Source organism: Schistocerca gregaria, chromosome 2 (genome assembly GCF_023897955.1).
Source record: "Schistocerca gregaria isolate iqSchGreg1 chromosome 2, iqSchGreg1.2, whole genome shotgun sequence".
Lineage (NCBI taxonomy): Eukaryota > Metazoa > Arthropoda > Insecta > Orthoptera > Acrididae > Schistocerca > Schistocerca gregaria.
In genome coordinates, this window is record NC_064921.1 from 288,330,619 (window position 1) to 288,349,872 (window position 19,254).

Sequence of the window (19,254 nt, forward strand, 5' to 3'; positions counted from 1 at the left end):
TACCAACGAGGCATCATTCTCCAACAAAGGAATTGTCAATATGAGGAATATGCATTATTGGTCCGCAGACAATCTAAAATGGCTCCGTCAGGTAGAGCATCAACGTCCATGGAAATTTAATGTTTGGTGTGGGATTATTGGAGATACGATTATCGGACCTTTCTTTATAAATGGCAACCAAAATGGCAGACAATACTCCAGATTTATACGACACAATCTTTCTGTTCTCTTGGACACCATACCTCTGAACCGGAGAATGGTCATGTGGTACCAGCATGACGGATGCCTTGCACATAACGCCTTACGAGCACGACGACTTCTGATCCGCAACTTCCCTGGTAGATGGATTGGACGAGGTGGCCCAGTTAGGTGGCCTGCCCGATCTCCGGACCTTACACCGCTGGACTATTTTCTTTGGGGAGTAGTGAAGGATGCTGTTTACCAACATGAACCAACAACACCAGAGGCCACGAAGCAACGCATTATTGATGCTTGTACAGCCATCAAAGAGGTAACAGTAGCATGAAGTAGGGCAACATTCATCAGCAGAGTGACCCTATGTATGCAAGCCAATGGGCATTAGTTTGAGCATGAGATGTGAACGCTATGTTTAGTATCACAGTGGAAGTTTCTACAAAGGGCCATTTTACCCATTGATGTTGAGAAACATTTGTTTGCAACAATTTGTCATTTAACGCATTAGATAAACATAACATTGATAATTATGTGATAATAAAACTAATTGGTTAAACATGTTTTCATTCATCTTCTATGTCCTACCTGAACTTCCCAAATCAAAACATTTTTACTTAAACAACGGTAAAACGATTAGTCCACTTGCTCGTTTCACTAAAATCATCAACATGAATTTTACTATTGCGAGTGAATGATTAACTGTCACTAGATCTACAGTAAAGTAAAGTTTTAACGTTGAACGGCATTACCGTTTTGGTAACGGGTTAACGATAAGCGAAGTTAACTTTGTGACTAACGTTGCGGTACACAGATATGTTACAGAACCGCTTCACCCCTAGCCTATGGGATAAATACCTGCTGGAATGTACGACGTTAATGCAGGATGGCAGCAGACCGTATTATTCGTTTCGGACGTCTTGATAAGTATGGAAGTATGATTACGCATGTCAATCACATCGCGATTACGGGCGCCATGGGGTTCACGCCTGAGCCTCAGGACGTGCGTTAGCAGCGCATGTCGAGTGTCTCAAGCGTCAACTTCGCGTCTTAATATCTCGGGATGTAATGGGAATATTGCGATGCAATCAATGCCATTGTGTATGAGCTTTGTCATGCTGTGGATTGCTGAAGAAAAAATATAGGGGGGCCATTTAAAAAAATACATAAGTTTGTGTTAAAAAACAGATAAGCTTTCGTTTTAGAATGTTTCCAAATATGTACATTCATGGGCCCCAGCCCTACATTGATACCGGTGAAAGTCGTTATCCAATAGTTGTTATTGTCCCAGAGATATTTTGTGTGGAGAAGATAGCTGGGACACCCTGTATACAGGGTGAGGCAGCTATGTCACTGAACTGTGTTGCGGCTCGCGATGGCATCGTGTGATAGGGATAGTGGCGTCTCGTTTGTTTCACGTGTTTACTGGCGCCACTAGGTTTGCTAGCGTTGTCTGTCTGTGAGTGGCACCAGCAGCGGTTTTACCCTATCTAGTACCCTAATACTATCTTTGCAAAAGCCTTAAAGTGTTTTCTGGGTCGGGTGTGTTGGGAGTTCGGTTGGGACAGAGCAGCAGTGAGGTCCGGCAGTGCGCAGACATGCCGGGACCGCCAGCGGCACGCTGGCTGGCACTGTCGGATCGAGGGGCTGTAGCTGCGACGGCGAGAACATCGTTCTCCATTGGACCCTGGACGTTCCAGTTAAGTGAACATAAACCCAGTAGTGAAACCTCCACTATTTAGAGATCACACCGCTTGATCGTGCGTTGCTGCTCGCAGGATCGCTGAGACGAAGAGCAATGAGTGGAGAGTTGCAGGTGGCGAAATTAATTTGCTGCCCTACACCTTTTATTATTAATCATTAAATTCCTTGTATTTATTGATGAAGTTTAACCAGAGGTATTTTTACTCCTACTGGTCGCCAACGCCCCAATTACCTGCTCTGGAGGTTACCGTATTATTGCTGCTGGTTACCTTTTCTCACGTTGCCACTGCTCTCCAGTAGGGTGTGTAGTTCGACAGCCTCCTTGATTGTGGTTCGGATATTTGTTTCGTACCTTCGTGTATCGCTAGGTGAGCAGCAGACATTTCGGCGTTTCAATTCGAGGTTAAACATATTAAGGGGTCTGAGAACGAGCTCGTAGACATCTTCAGCCTATGTTCACGGAACATCTATCTAGTGTGCGCACCCAAGAAACGGAGAAAAGCAATTTTAGTTGTGTCATATTAGGCGGTATTTCTCATTTGATTGGTGACATTGCCGACCATCAGGGTCAGGTTCCACTTGAGGACCGGTTAAGAAACGGCTGTCAGTGGGAGAACCTTTAGATGGATATGTCATCAGAAAAGGTATTTTGTATAAAAGAATGGGACATGCCAAGAAGTTGAAGATCTGCCTACCAGCCACCCTGGTACGCCCCGTTTTTCATTACTTTCACAACTCGTTGATTGGCGGGCATTTAGGAACCTATAAAACCTCGCAGAAAACTAAGGAGCATTTGACTTGGCCGTCTATGGAGCGAGACGTTAGAGAGATCGTTTCACGGTGTCAGTTGTGTCGTGTAGCCAATCCTAAGAACGCTCCTCAATAGGGCTTCGTGAGTTCTGAGCGCGAATCCTCCTCCATGGACAAACTCTATATCGATTATGTGGGGCCACATCGGTAAGCAATATCGGGTCCATCTTATCAAATTAAGTTTGGTTAGGCCACTTGTTGGGTTACCCCCGAGATAGCGTTTGAGGGGGGGGGGGATATTGGGCCGTGTTGAAGCTCCATTGGTGGTATTGGTGGGTTGACATAGTGTAATAGGTATAGTGGCATCTCGTTTAGTTCTCGTGTTTACTGGCGCCACTACGTTTGCTAGCGTTGTCTGTCTGTGAGTGGCAGCAGCAGCAGTTTTCGCTATCTAGTACCCTAATACTATCTTTGCAAAGGCGTCAAGTGTTTTCTGGGTTGGGTGTGTCAGGTAGTTCGGTTGGGACGGTGCAGCAGTGAGGTCTGCCGGGCCCACTGGCGGCACGCAGGCACTGTCGGATCAAGGGGCTGTAGTTGCGAGGGCGAGAACCTCGTTCTCCACTGGACCCTGGACGTCTCAGTTGAGTCAACATTAGCCTAGTAGAGAAACCTCCACTATTGGGAGGTCACGCCGTTCAAGTTTTGCTGCTCTCAGGGTCGCTGAGACGAAGAGCAACAAGTGGAGTGTTTGGAGTTGGCGAAATTGATTTGCTATCCTCCAACTTTTATTATTAATCATTGAATTCCTTGTGTTTATTTATGAAGTTCAACCAGCGGTGGTTTTCTGTGTAGTAGTCGCTGACGCCCCATTTACCTGCTATGGAGGTTAGCGCATTATCACAGCAGTGTACCTTTCCTCGCCTTACCGCTGCTGTCCGGTAAGGCATGTAGTTCGACAGCCTCCTTCATTGTGGTTCGGATATTTGATTCTTTTGGACTACTTTGGTTGTAGTGTGTCGTTCTGCTTCTGGATGTACTAAACACCGGATTCTGAAGACGCAGTGCTGTCCTCCGGTTCTGCCTTGCCTGGGTTATTCCACAGTTGTGTTGGTTATCAGACGTTAGGTAGATGTCGCCCGCATTTTAACTGTCACTAGTTTGAGTTTCCATGCAGTTAACTGAATACAACTCTTGGCTCCCTGTCTCATCACTTATGAAGTTGAACGACTTCCCCAGGTCGATCCTTGGAGCACTGTGTGAGGCCCCTTTGATTTGGTCAGACTGTGATAATTTTGAATGAGGCCTTCAACTGTGAATGCAATTTGTCTTAACAATTTTTGATTATATATTGTCTCTTAATGGTGAAAATTTGTTGATTGTCCTTTTTGTAATATTTTAGTATCTCTTGGAGAAATTTAACACGTTCTTAAGAATTTTCTATCCAGGCCTTCAGCCATCAAATTGTTTTGAGTTATTACTACTCGGACCTTCAGCCGACAAATAGTTGTATTTCTGGTCAATAACGCCTTCAGCCATGAGTGCAACTTGCTTAAGAAATTTTTTATTAGCCATTGTTTCTTAACAGTCCAATTTGATAGTTATTTCTTATTGTCAACCTTATTTGCAATTGTTTTCAAATAAAGTGTATGTGATTTTAAAAAAACTGAGCAACCAACAGTAACTAAGTACGGCCCCATCCACATTGAATCTTCCCAGTCCCTAAGTCTCACGTTTCACTCCCCAGCCGTAACAGGTACAAAGATGCCGTTTGGTCAGTGAATTGCAGGGATAGTGGTTACTTTAATTCAACACATTTCATGTTTGTGCTATTTTTATTAAGAGATGTGAGGCCAACTTTTTTTTTATGGAATCCTATGTTAAAATTTAGCGTAACTTGATAGGCTCAAAAAGATTGTTTGAAATATGTGTATATCATAGTATGTAGGCAAATAGTTTTTGAGGCAGATATGAGCTCGTATCGTGTTTGTCCTTCGAAGTGGCGTTGTCCAGTGCGACCTTTAGTGTAGTGTAAAGTACATGGTAAACGTCGCGACTCCGTCCTTACGCAAACACACCCATTTAACCGACAATAGTAATACATACTGCGATATTTTGAGCATAAATTAACTGGTGACATTGCGCAAATATTATCCAGTTATTTGACAACTGTTATATCAAAATATTAGACAACATACAGAATTAAAATACTACAAGATGTTAATACATTTTAAGTAACAGAAATACAAATGTAAATGAGGAGGCCCTTATTGCTCACCATTATTTCGTATGTACTCGTTTCTTATTTCACGATACGAAGCAAATACACACAAAGTTGGAAAATACTTACTGTACATGATACAAAACTTTCCTGAAGCATGTGCTCAAAATGCTTCCCCTCTGTGCTGCAGTGCACATTTGTAGTCGCCGTTTGAATGATTTGTGAACAGCTGCGAGGTTGTCATGTGAGATATCAGCACACGCTTCGATGATACGTTGATTCATATGGTCAAGGTGCACTTGGTATTTGAGCATACACTTCATGTTTGTTTGCTCCCCGTAGAAAAAAGTCAAGAAGGGTCAAATCTGGAGACCGGGCTGGCCACTTCACTTCAGCACGTCGTCGTATCCGACAATCCGGGTACTTTTCATTTAACAGCTCTGTAGCCACACGGGAAGATTGAGCACGACAGTCGTACTGTTGGAATCACATGGAGTGGCGCGTATCTTCCAGAAAACTGGGCAGAACGTTTCGCAGGAAATGTGGATAGTTATTGCCATTTAGTATACTCGGAATGACGTACGGCCCCACAATGACATTCCCGACGATTTCGCACCACACGTTAACACTCCACGGTTGCTGATGCTGCACCTATCGAAACCAGTGAGGGTTCTCTATTGACCAGTAAGGCATATTATTCAAATTCAAATTACCGTGGCTGGTGAAAGTCGCTTCATCAAAAAAAGCACCCTTGAAAAAACGTTCGATCATCTTGTGGGCGCTGCATAGCAAAGCGGCCTAATTCCTGGCGCCGTTCGAAATACACACCGGAGGTTGCGTGGTGTAGTGAGAGGTGAAACGGGTGTGATCTATGCCGGTGCAAGATGCGTAGAACACTTCTCTGATTTATCTCGCATTCCGAGGCGACACGTCTCGACGAAACAGTAGGGTCGTTATGCGCCAACGCTAGAACGCCCTCTTCATGTACCTCGCCAGTTGCAGTATCCTGCCTTGTCCTCTGTATGGCGTTTCATGATCCTGAGTCAAATCTACATCTACAGCTACATCTACATGACTACGCTGCAATTCACATTTAAGTGCTTGGCAGAGGGTTCATCGAACCACAATCATACTATCTCTCTACTATTCCACTCCCGAACAGCGAGCGGGAAAAACGAACACCTAAACCTTTCTGTTCGAGCTCTGATTTCTCTTATTTTATTTTGATGATCATTCCTACCTATGTAGGTTGGGCTCAACAAAATATTTTCGCATTCGGAAGAGAAAGTTGGTGACTGAAATTTCGTAAGAAGGTCTCGCCGCGACGAAAAACGTCTATGCTGTAATGACTTCCATCCCAACTCGTGTATCATATCTGCCACACTCTCTCCCCTATAACGTGATAATACAAAACGAGCTGCCCTTTTTTGCACCCTTTCGATGTCCTCCGTCAATCCCACCTGGTAAGGATCCCACACCGCGCAGCAATATTCTAACAGCGGACGAACGAGTGTAGTGTAAGCTGTCTCTTTAGTGGACTTGTTGCATCTTCTAAGTGTCCTGCCAATGATGTGTTTTCGCAAACATTTACAATTCGCGTGGGTTCGTGGAGTAACTACTCGAAATAATTTTCGGAGAAAGCATTTAGGACAATCTCGGAAGACGTTTTCTGCCTACCACCGGTTTTGAACAAGTATTTTTGCCAACATACCGAGGGTAGGTTGAAGTCCCCAACAACTATAACCATATGAGTGGGGTATTTATTTGGTACGAGACTCAAACTTTCCCTGAACTGTTCCGCAACTGTATCATCGGAGTCTGGGGGTCGGTAGAAGGAGCCAATTATTAACGTAATTCGGCTGTTAAGTATAACCTCCACCCATACCAATTCGCACGGAGTATCTACTTCGACTTCACTACAAGATAAACCACTACTGACAGACACAAACACTCCACCACCAATTCTGCCTAATCTATCTTTCCTGAACACCGTCTGAGACTTCGTAAAAATTTCTGCAGGCTTTAGCCAGCTTTCTGTACCTATAACGATATCAGCTTCTGTGCTTTATATTAGCGCTTAAAGCTCAGCGACTTTTCCAGCGCAACTACAACAATTTACAACTATAATTGGGACTGTTCCTTGATCCAAGCACGTCCTGTAATTGCCAAGCACCCTTTGACATTGCAGCCCATACCGCACTTTCCCGAGGCCTTCTAACCTAAAAAAAACCGCCCAGTCCACGCCACACAGTCTCGGCTACCCGTGTAGCCGCCAGCTGAGTGTTGTGAACTCCTGACCTATTCAGCGGAACCCGAAACACCACCACCGTATGGCGCAAGTCAAGGAATCTGCTGCCAATACGGTCGCAAAACCGTCTGAGCCTCTGATTCAGACCTTCCACCCGGCTCTGCACCAAAGGTCCGCAGTCGGTTCTGTCAACGATGCTGCAGATGGTGAGCTCTGCCTTCATCTCGTAAGCAAGACCGGCAGCCTTCAGCAAATCAGATAGCCGCTGGAATCCAGAGAGAATTTCCTCAGATCCAAAGCGACACACGTCATTAGTGCCGACATGTGCCACCACCTGCAGCTGGCTGCACCCTGTGCTCTTCATGGCATCCGGAAGGACCCTTTCCACATCAGGAATGACTCCTCCCGGAATGCACACGGAGTGCACACTGGATTTCTTCCCCTCCTTAGCCGCCATATCCCTAAGGGGCCCCATTACGCTCCTAACATTGGAGCTCCCAACTACCAGTAGGCCCACCCTCTGCGATTGCCCGGACCTTGAAGGCTGAAAATGATCCTCTGAAACAGGGCAGGAAGCTGCATCTGGCTCAGCACCGGGGAGGCTTTCTGATCAGCCCAGGGGACGCCTTTCGCTGCCTGCCACGCCTTGGAACGACCTCCCAGTCAACCACAGGCGAGGGCTCAGCCCGACTGCGGGCAGCAACCGGGGCAACCACAGCGGCAGACCGATCTGGGGACCGACGGGACGAGGTTGACATCCCCGTGATACCCAAGTCCGGCTCCCCACAGTGGTGCCCATTGGCAACAGCCTCAAGCTGCGCGACCGAAGTCAGCGCCGATTGCAGCTGTGAGCGAAGGGATGCCAAGTCAGCCCTCATCCGAACACAGCAATCGCAGTCCCTGCCCATTCTAATCTATGTTGAACAACAGTTACTGAAACACGAGTCCGTGCCTAGATAACGAAAGCGAAACACGCAAAGAATGTATCAACTAACCTGTACAAATGCCTAACGACTGCGCTACAATCTGCTGAATTTACGATTACAGTAACTAAAACTCGAAATTGCACCTCCTATACGAAACTCACACGCAATTTAAATAAGAATCTACCAAGTAAACACTAAAGCGCGATGCTACAACTGTCAAATACTATAATACGCCAGAAATATATGAATTAAACAATGCAAGTTCCCAAAAACACGCAAAGAAATTAATTAAACTATCTAACAAATAAGTAAGCTAGGGTTATACGACTTGCTGCTGCAGCTGCTTATCCAACGGCGGCAGGGAGCACTATCAAAAAATTTCTTGCAAATACATGCAAGATGCTGGCGCGTAGGACGCTCACGAGCAGGATAAAGCTCTCCATATCGCTTTATTGGTGTAACAGCATTTCTTCTGCTTTCACCGTACACTAGAACCATATGTAACTTTTCTTCTTTGGTGTACATGCCTGCTCCAAGACAGTGTGACGGAAACGCGATGTCTCATCACCTCAGCAGCACATTTATACCCTTCTTTCCAGCTACCTCGTGCATCATCTAGCGGCGTTATCGAGAAGCAGGAAAACATAGCCTCCGCTGTTAAGTTCCTCAGTGGCCAACAGGAAAGGTCGCATTGGACAACGCCGCTTCGAAGGACGAACAAGATATGAGAATATATCCGTGTCGCAAAAACTATTCACATAAATATTATTATATACATATCTTCGAAACCACCGTTTTAATCGAGTCGTGCTTCGCTAAAATTTATCACATGGTTCAATTAAAAACAAAAATCAAAGATGGCCTCATATCTCTGTAATAAGAAATAGCACAAAAATGAAATATGATGTATTCGAGTAGCCCCTGTCCCTGAAATACAAGGAATGCTATGACTTAGTTGCCACATCCTATATATATATATATATATATATATATATATATATATATATATATATATATATATATATAGTGCTGAAATCGGAAGAATAAAAATGGGTACACAATCGTAATTTTGACTTGCTAGTCAATGGCTCCTGAATCTCCAATGGCACTTCCGGTCCCACGTCCGTGATACGAGGGTAGGTCAGAATTTCATAACTTCTAATTGGAAATATTGTATTCCTCCAACATGTACAACAGGGGACTCTCGCAGTGGTTCGAGGTGAACTCTATATTTCCAATCAGAGTAAGTGTTCGAACGTAGTATCGCCAACTTCAGTACACTGTATATATAGTGCAAAAATCAAAGATGGCCTCATATCTCTGTAATAAGAAATAGCACAAAAATGAAATATGATGTATTCGAGTAGCCCCTGTCCCTGAAATACAAGGAATGCTATGACTTAGTTGCCACATCCTATATATATATATATATTTGATTGGTGACATTGCCGACCATCAGGGTCAGGTTCCACTTGAGGACCGGTTAAGAAACGGCTGTCAGTGGGAGAACCTTTAGATGGATATGTCATCAGAAAAGGTATTTTGTATAAAAGAATGGGACATGCCAAGAAGTTGAAGATCTGCCTACCAGCCACCCTGGTACGCCCCGTTTTTCATTACTTTCACAACTCGTTGATTGGCGGGCATTTAGGAACCTATAAAACCTCGCAGAAAACTAAGGAGCATTTGACTTGGCCGTCTATGGAGCGAGACGTTAGAGAGATCGTTTCACGGTGTCAGTTGTGTCGTGTAGCCAATCCTAAGAACGCTCCTCAATAGGGCTTCGTGAGTTCTGAGCGCGAATCCTCCTCCATGGACAAACTCTATATCGATTATGTGGGGCCACATCGGTAAGCAATATCGGGTCCATCTTATCAAATTAAGTTTGGTTAGGCCACTTGTTGGGTTACCCCCGAGATAGTGTTTGAGGGGGGGGGGGGGGGGATATTGGGCCGTGTTGAAGCTCCATTGGTGGTATTGGTGGGTTGACATAGTGTAATAGGTATAGTGGCATCTCGTTTAGTTCTCGTGTTTACTGGCGCCACTACGTTTGCTAGCGTTGTCTGTCTGTGAGTGGCAGCAGCAGCAGTTTTCGCTATCTAGTACCCTAATACTATCTTTGCAAAGGCGTCAAGTGTTTTCTGGGTTGGGTGTGTCAGGTAGTTCGGTTGGGACGGTGCAGCAGTGAGGTCTGCCGGGCCCACTGGCGGCACGCAGGCACTGTCGGATCAAGGGGCTGTAGTTGCGAGGGCGAGAACCTCGTTCTCCACTGGACCCTGGACGTCTCAGTTGAGTCAACATTAGCCTAGTAGAGAAACCTCCACTATTGGGAGGTCACGCCGTTCAAGTTTTGCTGCTCTCAGGGTCGCTGAGACGAAGAGCAACAAGTGGAGTGTTTGGAGTTGGCGAAATTGATTTGCTATCCTCCAACTTTTATTATTAATCATTGAATTCCTTGTGTTTATTTATGAAGTTCAACCAGCGGTGGTTTTCTGTGTAGTAGTCGCTGACGCCCCATTTACCTGCTATGGAGGTTAGCGCATTATCACAGCAGTGTACCTTTCCTCGCCTTACCGCTGCTGTCCGGTAAGGCATGTAGTTCGACAGCCTCCTTCATTGTGGTTCGGATATTTGATTCTTTTGGACTACTTTGGTTGTAGTGTGTCGTTCTGCTTCTGGATGTACTAAACACCGGATTCTGAAGACGCAGTGCTGTCCTCCGGTTCTGCCTTGCCTGGGTTATTCCACAGTTGTGTTGGTTATCAGACGTTAGGTAGATGTCGCCCGCATTTTAACTGTCACTAGTTTGAGTTTCCATGCAGTTAACTGAATACAGCTCTTGGCTCCCTGTCTCATCACTTATGAAGTTGAACGACTTCCCCAGGTCGATCCTTGGAGCACTGTGTGAGACCCCTTTGATTTGGTCAGACTGTGATAATTTTGAATGAGGCCTTCAACTGTGAATGCAATTTGTCTTAACAATTTTTGATTATATATTGTCTCTTAATGGTGAAAATTTGTTGATTGTCCTTTTTGTAATATTTTAGTATCTCTTGGAGAAATTTAACACGTTCTTAAGAATTTTCTATCCAGGCCTTCAGCCATCAAATTGTTTTGAGTTATTACTACTCGGACCTTCAGCCGACAAATAGTTGTATTTCTGGTCAATAACGCCTTCAGCCATGAGTGCAACTTGCTTAAGAAATTTTTTATTAGCCATTGTTTCTTAACAGTCCAATTTGATAGTTATTTCTTATTGTCAACCTTATTTGCAATTGTTTTCAAATAAAGTGTATGTGATTTTAAAAAAACTGAGCAACCAACAGTAACTAAGTACGGCCCCATCCACATTGAATCTTCCCAGTCCCTAAGTCTCACGTTTCACTCCCCAGCCGTAACAGGTACAAAGATGCCGTTTGGTCAGTGAATTGCAGGGATAGTGGTTACTTTAATTCAACACATTTCATGTTTGTGCTATTTTTATTAAGAGATGTGAGGCCACCTTTTTTTTATGGAATCCTATGTTAAAATTTAGCGTAACTTGATAGGCTCAAAAAGATTGTTTGAAATATGTGTATATCATAGTATGTAGGCAAATAGTTTTTGAGGCAGATATGAGCTCGTATCGTGTTTGTCCTTCGAAGTGGCGTTGTCCAGTGCGACCTTTAGTGTAGTGTAAAGTACATGGTAAACGTCGCGACTCCGTCCTTACGCAAACACACCCATTTAACCGACAATAGTAATACATACTGCGATATTTTGAGCATAAATTAACTGGTGACATTGCGCAAATATTATCCAGTTATTTGACAACTGTTATATCAAAATATTAGACAACATACAGAATTAAAATACTACAAGATGTTAATACATTTTAAGTAACAGAAATACAAATGTAAATGAGGAGGCCCTTATTGCTCACCATTATTTCGTATGTACTCGTTTCTTATTTCACGATACGAAGCAAATACACACAAAGTTGGAAAATACTTACTGTACATGATACAAAACTTTCCTGAAACATGTGCTCAAAATGCTTCCCCTCTGTGCTGCAGTGCACATTTGTAGTCGCCGTTTGAATGATTTGTGAACAGCTGCGAGGTTGTCATGTGAGATATCAGCACACGCTTCGATGATACGTTGATTCATATGGTCAAGGTGCACTTGGTATTTGAGCATACACTTCATGTTTGTTTGCTCCCCGTAGAAAAAAGTCAAGAAGGGTCAAATCTGGAGACCGGGCTGGCCACTTCACTTCAGCACGTCGTCGTATCCGACAATCCGGGTACTTTTCATTTAACAGCTCTGTAGCCACACGGGAAGATTGAGCACGACAGTCGTACTGTTGGAATCACATGGAGTGGCGCGTATCTTCCAGAAAACTGGGCAGAACGTTTCGCAGGAAATGTGGATAGTTATTGCCATTTAGTATACTCGGAATGACGTACGGCCCCACAATGACATTCCCGACGATTTCGCACCACACGTTAACACTCCACGGTTGCTGATGCTGCACCTATCGAAACCAGTGAGGGTTCTCTATTGACCAGTAAGGCATATTATTCAAATTCAAATTACCGTGGCTGGTGAAAGTCGCTTCATCAAAAAAAGCACCCTTGAAAAAACGTTCGATCATCTTGTGGGCGCTGCATAGCAAAGCGGCCTAATTCCTGGCGCCGTTCGAAATACACACCGGAGGTTGCGTGGTGTAGTGAGAGGTGAAACGGGTGTGATCTATGCCGGTGCAAGATGCGTAGAACACTTCTCTGATTTATCTCGCATTCCGAGGCGACACGTCTCGACGAAACAGTAGGGTCGTTATGCGCCAACGCTAGAACGCCCTCTTCATGTACCTCGCCAGTTGCAGTATCCTGCCTTGTCCTCTGTATGGCGTTTCATGATCCTGAGTCAAATCTACATCTACAGCTACATCTACATGACTACGCTGCAATTCACATTTAAGTGCTTGGCAGAGGGTTCATCGAACCACAATCATACTATCTCTCTACTATTCCACTCCCGAACAGCGAGCGGGAAAAACGAACACCTAAACCTTTCTGTTCGAGCTCTGATTTCTCTTATTTTATTTTGATGATCATTCCTACCTATGTAGGTTGGGCTCAACAAAATATTTTCGCATTCGGAAGAGAAAGTTGGTGACTGAAATTTCGTAAGAAGGTCTCGCCGCGACGAAAAACGTCTATGCTGTAATGACTTCCATCCCAACTCGTGTATCATATCTGCCACACTCTCTCCCCTATAACGTGATAATACAAAACGAGCTGCCCTTTTTTGCACCCTTTCGATGTCCTCCGTCAATCCCACCTGGTAAGGATCCCACACCGCGCAGCAATATTCTAACAGCGGACGAACGAGTGTAGTGTAAGCTGTCTCTTTAGTGGACTTGTTGCATCTTCTAAGTGTCCTGCCAATGATGTGTTTTCGCAAACATTTACAATTCGCGTGGGTTCGTGGAGTAACTACTCGAAATAATTTTCGGAGAAAGCATTTAGGACAATCTCGGAAGACGTTTTCTGCCTACCACCGGTTTTGAACAAGTATTTTTGCCAACATACCGAGGGTAGGTTGAAGTCCCCACCAACTATAACCGTATGAGTGGGGTATTTATTTGGTACGAGACTCAAACTTTCCCTGAACTGTTCCGCAACTGTATCATCGGAGTCTGGGGGTCGGTAGAAGGAGCCAATTATTAACGTAATTCGGCTGTTAAGTATAACCTCCACCCATACCAATTCGCACGGAGTATCTACTTCGACTTCACTACAAGATAAACCACTACTGACAGACACAAACACTCCACCACCAATTCTGCCTAATCTATCTTTCCTGAACACCGTCTGAGACTTCGTAAAAATTTCTGCAGGCTTTAGCCAGCTTTCTGTACCTATAACGATATCAGCTTCTGTGCTTTATATTAGCGCTTAAAGCTCAGCGACTTTTCCAGCGCAACTACAACAATTTACAACTATAATTACGACTGTTCCTTGATCCAAGCACGTCCTGTAATTGCCAAGCACCCTTTGACATTGCAGCCCATACCGCACTTTCCCGAGGCCTTCTAACCTAAAAAAACCGCCCAGTCCACGCCACACAGCCTCGGCTACCCGTGTAGCCGCCAGCTGAGTGTTGTGAACTCCTGACCTATTCAGCGGAACCCGAAACACCACCACCCTATGGCGCAAGTCAAGGAATCTGCTGCCAATACGGTCGCAAAACCGTCTGAGCCTCTGATTCAGACCTTCCACCCGGCTCTGCACCAAAGGTCCGCAGTCGGTTCTGTCAACGATGCTGCAGATGGTGAGCTCTGCCTTCATCTCGTAAGCAAGACCGGCAGCCTTCAGCAAATCAGATAGCCGCTGGAATCCAGAGAGAATTTCCTCAGATCCAAAGCGACACACGTCATTAGTGCCGACATGTGCCACCACCTGCAGCTGGCTGCACCCTGTGCTCTTCATGGCATCCGGAAGGACCCTTTCCACATCAGGAATGACTCCTCCCGGAATGCACACGGAGTGCACACTGGATTTCTTCCCCTCCTTAGCCGCCATATCCCTAAGGGGCCCCATTACGCTCCTAACATTGGAGCTCCCAACTACCAGTAGGCCCACCCTCTGCGATTGCCCGGACCTTGAAGGCTGAAAATGATCCTCTGAAACAGGGCAGGAAGCTGCATCTGGCTCAGCACCGGGGAGGCTTTCTGATCAGCCCAGGGGACGCCTTTCGCTGCCTGCCACGCCTTGGAACGACCTCCCAGTCAACCACAGGCGAGGGCTCAGCCCGACTGCGGGCAGCAACCGGGGCAACCACAGCGGCAGACCGATCTGGGGACCGACGGGACGAGGTTGACATCCCCGTGATACCCAAGTCCGGCTCCCCACAGTGGTGCCCATTGGCAACAGCCTCAAGCTGCGCGACCGAAGTCAGCGCCGATTGCAGCTGTGAGCGAAGGGATGCCAAGTCAGCCCTCATCCGAACACAGCAATCGCAGTCCCTGCCCATTCTAATCTATGTTGAACAACAGTTACTGAAACACGAGTCCGTGCCTAGATAACGAAAGCGAAACACGCAAAGAATGTATCAACTAACCTGTACAAATGCCTAACGACTGCGCTACAATCTGCTGAATTTACGATTACAGTAACTAAAACTCGAAATTGCACCTCCTATACGAAACTCACACGCAATTTAAATAAGAATCTACCAAGTAAACACTAAAGCGCGATGCTACAACTGTCAAATACTATAATACGCCAGAAATATATGAATTAAACAATGCAAGTTCCCAAAAACACGCAAAGAAATTAATTAAACTATCTAACAAATAAGTAAGCTAGGGTTATACGACTTGCTGCTGCAGCTGCTTATCCAACGGCGGCAGGGAGCACTATCAAACAATTTCTTGCAAATACATGCAAGATGCTGGCGCGTAGGACGCTCACGAGCAGGATAAAGCTCTCCATATCGCTTTATTGGTGTAACAGCATTTCTTCTGCTTTCACCGTACACTAGAACCATATGTAACTTTTCTTCTTTGGTGTACATGCCTGCTCCAAGACAGTGTGACGGAAACGCGATGTCTCATCACCTCAGCAGCACATTTATACCCTTCTTTCCAGCTACCTCGTGCATCATCTAGCGGCGTTATCGAGAAGCAGGAAAACATAGCCTCCGCTGTTAAGTTCCTCAGTGGCCAACAGGAAAGGTCGCATTGGACAACGCCGCTTCGAAGGACGAACAAGATATGAGAATATATCCGTGTCGCAAAAACTATTCACATAAATATTATTATATACATATCTTCGAAACCACCGTTTTAATCGAGTCGTGCTTCGCTAAAATTTATCACATGGTTCAATTAAAAACAAAAATCAAAGATGGCCTCATATCTCTGTAATAAGAAATAGCACAAAAATGAAATATGATGTATTCGAGTAGCCCCTGTCCCTGAAATACAAGGAATGCTATGACTTAGTTGCCACATCCTATATATATATATATATATATATATATATATATATATATATATATATATATATAGTGCTGAAATCGGAAGAATAAAAATGGGTACACAATCGTAATTTTGACTTGCTAGTCAATGGCTCCTGAATCTCCAATGGCACTTCCGGTCCCACGTCCGTGATACGAGGGTAGGTCAGAATTTCATAACTTCTAATTGGAAATATTGTATTCCTCCAACATGTACAACAGGGGACTCTCGCAGTGGTTCGAGGTGAACTCTATATTTCCAATCAGAGTAAGTGTTCGAACGTAGTATCGCCAACTTCAGTACACTGTATATATAGTGCTGGAAAAAGTTAGTGCAAGTTAGTACACGCTTATATATAGAGTTCGAAGGTGGCAGGTGGTGACGTCATAGGATCCACCGACGAGTTTAAAGCTGAATACAGAGCGCTCGTTTCTGATCACTAGGTTATATCCATCCTTATGTGGAGAGACGCCCTGTACGTAGCGCTGTGCTGCAGTCGTCCTCCAGTGATTGGGCTTTCTAGTGCTTGGGAAGTACAGAGGAGGTCAAGACTTCAGTGGCCAAACAGCGCACTGCAGGTATCCACAAAGACCTGTTTTTGTAGCAGCGGTATCTCTTCCTTTTCTATTAAATGCCGTCCCATTAACTGTCTTAAACTGAGCCTCAACGAGCGTATGAAATCAAATTCAATAATTAAATAACGCATATCAAATCACGTCAGTGCTATGGGTAGCACCAGGTAAATACATTTCTGCCAAGGGAGCACTAAAGTGCTGCCAGGAGTAGTAAAAAACTCAAACGATATATCAAACTGAACACTGATAAGGTACAAATTGGTGAAGAGAAACGAGCGTTATCTTGGAAGTTACAGTACCAAAGCTGTTTATTGAAGCATTGTTAAGTAAAATGTTGTCTTCTGTAGAAGCACAGATTTTGTGTTATAATATGGTAATAAATTTATCTTCGAAACTGCCACTGTGGTTGTAAATGTAACTCAACCATTGTATAACAAGAGGCAATCATACCTTTGTGATTCTATTTGATGAATGTCTGTAACAGGTGAACGACGCACACTGTGAAAGGTGCCATCAGTGTTAGGGGCAGCTTCAGAAATCCTACGGGAGGGAAGGAAACGGGCTGTCAGCCGATCTAACGTCAACGGCTTCTCAAGAAGTTGTGGAAAGTTGTAAGAGTCATCTCCAGATAAGGCTCCGGGGCAGAAGTTTAATAAGAACTGCCTCTTTCGTTCAGAGCTGCTCGTCTTCTGACCAACCAACAGACAATCGCTGTAGAAGCTCTGAAACTATCCGAACAGTTACTGGGTTCAAGGGAAACCGAACTGACATGTTGACGTAATCGCAAGCCAATCATCTGAAACGATTCTCTCCGTTAATTGAATATTAACTTACGATCAATAATTTCCGAGAATTCTGTATGTTACTGTGGAAAATTTGGTAGCGATTAACTTAATTGTCAGTGGTTGCCTCTGTATTCACTGACATTGTTGCGCACTGCGAAAATTACAATAAAACAAAAAGTTAGAACTTTAATAACTCTTAGTTCGCTCTTCATGGTTTTAATGATCGTTAAAATTTGTTCGGTAATTTTATAGTATCGGTTACATCATCAATTTAAATACAAAGGATCTCATTTAAAAATAGAATTTATAAGAGGAACATTTTTTCAGTATAAAGAAAAGTGCTTGGATGAGAGATACCAGCACGAAGATGAGTGAACTCTGTAGGATTTCACTGTCAAAGTAAGGAGAACACGCTACATGTACTATGAACTGGAACTTGTTTCTTACCTCAAATATAAAAGACTTAAACCAAGGCGAAAGCAGTGACATGTAGAAGGTAGAAGACTCAGATCTTCCTAAACTGAGGAAAATATTGAAAAAAATTATTAATTTGCGAACCCTAATTAGTTTCACCTACATTAGTGAAAATTAGAAATTAGGAGGGACAGATGTGCTCAGGTAAAGAAATGTTCACTTAAAAGTGTATATACCCCTGAGTGTTCATAGAAGACGAACCTATACAGCATTCATATGTCTGATTGTACACTCATTTTAGTTTCTTCCATAACCCGTTACGCTCAGCATTGGCCATTTTTACCACATGAGCATCTATTCCAAAGTCTTTTGGAAATTCGGGGAATGTCAGCAGACGCACTACGGTTACCGTTTTATGTGATTGTTCCTGCAAAGTGTTCATGATATGGAGATAGATAGGAGTTCTTTTTTAATTAATACGTACTCAGTATGGAAATAAAATTATCAGAGTCGGTACAGGAACTTCAGAAACACTGCTGGATTCAGCATAAGGTGATAAGATAATTTTATTCGAGAAACGTATTTCAGTGCTGTCTGATGCTGATAGCTTAAATCGTATCCGGTTGTATTTGTGAATACATAGAGCGCTCTTACTGAGACAAAATGGTGGTCGTTTCCTTTCTGTATCGTTTATGAATTACATGACAATAAGGCGATTATTATATATTTCTTTAATTCAACGAAAGTCTCGGATAGTTGCTAAATACATCCTTGTAATGGGGGAATGGGAGAGAATGTTCTGTCTTGGAACACTTCTCACGCCTTAGCCTCCACTAGCCCAGTAAGAAAACTTCAGTATATTACCTTATGTTATATTTCTACAAAGTGAACGATATCATTCATTTTATGTATACGCCAGTCTTTTTATGAAATTAAAAGCAATTACTTCAGAAAACTAAATTAGTTTGCTACACGAAAAACTGTTTCAAGGCACAACATGATTACATTTCTAGAAACAAATAGTATTTTGAAATTTAAAAGCGCTTCAGTGCAGAAAATTTAGTCTCTAATTTATGTAACTGTCTATGTGATACATCACTGCTCTAATACATACCAATTATCAGTCAGTGAAATTAAATGAAGAAGAAGTATTATAAAAACAGTTAAAAATGAAAACATTTTAAAGTTGAGACTGTTGGCATCTAATATAAGCCCCCACTTCTTTATGTACGTTTCGAGTTATAGATAATATCATGTAATTGTTCGTCCTTTTCTCCATAGATTGTAGCGGTACAACTCTAACCACACTAACCGGATACATTATTTTGCTCATCGGAAATAAATTAGCGTGAAACGTGACGGCTTCCTACAAGTATTAAGAATTCTGGTATGGATTACGTGATTTTGGAAATCTTTAGACGATGTAAGTTGCAT